The 1717-nt window shown below is 34.1% G+C and overlaps 1 pseudogene; it reads right to left on the reverse strand.

Annotated features, from left to right (window-relative positions):
• Positions 1-369: 369 nt before the first annotated feature.
• On the reverse strand, positions 370-1159 carry LOC111390013 (annotated as a pseudogene).
• Between the last annotated feature and the right edge of the window lie 558 nt (positions 1160-1717).

A 1717-nucleotide genomic window follows, 5' to 3' on the forward strand; every position in this document is an offset into this window, starting at 1 on the left:
AATGCCATCAATGTGCATTATGCAACTAAGAGTCCATTCCTCTTGCTATGAACTTGAACCACTAACACAAATTTCTCAACATCGAAAAATTGGTGATAGTGCACTTTTCATAATTATTCCTACCATTTTTTTTGCTCCTAGCAAATCTAAGAAGGTTACTCTGTTAAATTGATTTAATTGCTGGCTTCTGTTCATAAATTCATCACTTCAATATGGATGCCACTTTATATGTTTCAATAATGTATTAGCGTACAGTGTACTATTGTTCATCTAGTTCTGCACTCCTTATTTAAATAATCTTTTCCACTTATTACCACTATCAGAGATTGGAACATAATATTAAAGACAATCTTAGTTAATATAGTACATGTTACAAGTGACAAGGTTATGTTTGGCTAAGCTTAAAAAGAGTACAAGTTACTTTCAAGAAACTTCTTATTTTCAAACATGCTTGAATCTGTTGCTTTCTTCCTATCTTGAAAGTAAACTTTCAAAACAAGTAATTTTCAAACCTTAACCAACGAAAATAGTTATTTATTTTAATTTACCTAGCCAAACATAGTGCACCCTAGTTTTCAGACCAAGTGATATCCATCCAACCCCAGTCCTTCTCAGGAATTCCCAAAGCTTCCCATACTGCTTTTGATGCATCAACAATGTTGTTATCACATGGAGGCTGATAATCATGGTCATCATCACATCCCATGGTAGAATCATATTCATCAACCACCATAGCCACCACACTCTTCCCATTTGCACTTATAGTAATATTAGAAAGCACCTTTGCATTCCTTGGAACCAACCACTCGATAATGCTACTACTGGTTGGTTATTAGAGTGGTACTGATTGTCGCATTCTGGTGGGGCACCCCCATCTCCTCCCTTCTCGAAGCTGTTTATGGTTAGAATCGCTTTGGTATGGACAGACACAGTGGGCGAGCATTTGTAGGTGGTGTAAAGCTTGCCTTCGACACAACATTCAGAGTCATTCTCTGTGTTGCATTTTCCAGGAGGAGGTTTCTCTCCCCTTATCTTTCCACTTGGCCTACAAACTTGAGTTTCAGCCTCCAGGGAACATGTTATGAGAAGCAGAATTAATAGTATGGTAGATTTTTCTAAGGTAAATTTCATCTCTGTGTATATGTGGTTTTGTTTGTCTTAAAATTGTGTAGTGTTGAATGGTGAAATTGGGTTAGAGGGAGGGTTCTTATAAGTAGTTCAGGTAAAGAAAAATGCCGAAGTTGTGATTAAAAAATCAATCATATTATAGGTACAGATTTTTTGAACAGATAACACTTGGCATGACAGCATTGGAAGATGGAAAAAAAGGCCAATCAGGTTTGGCCATGTCAGCGTCAGTATCAGTTCTATCAAAATTTTCCTATACTTGGAGTTTATTGTTATAAAATAATGGTACATAACATTCTTACACACGAAAAAATGGGTATTGAAAAATTGTAATTTTTTAAATCTTACACCGTTTAATTAACTTTAGAATAATTCTACTTATACATAAGAAGTAATATAATGATTTACATATAGATGAAGTGTTAAAAAGAGGGTGGTGATTTTTTTTATTTGGTTAAAAAAATTCTGATCTGATCTGATCATATTTTGCCACATCATGTGTATGTAAATTATTATATATATTATTATGTACATATATCACAACTATTACATGCTATTTAGTGTATTATATCTGGTACTCGATATTGGA

This window comes from Olea europaea, unplaced genomic scaffold, assembly GCF_002742605.1.
Source record: "Olea europaea var. sylvestris unplaced genomic scaffold, O_europaea_v1 scaffold638, whole genome shotgun sequence".
Classification (NCBI taxonomy): Eukaryota; Viridiplantae; Streptophyta; class Magnoliopsida; order Lamiales; family Oleaceae; genus Olea; species Olea europaea.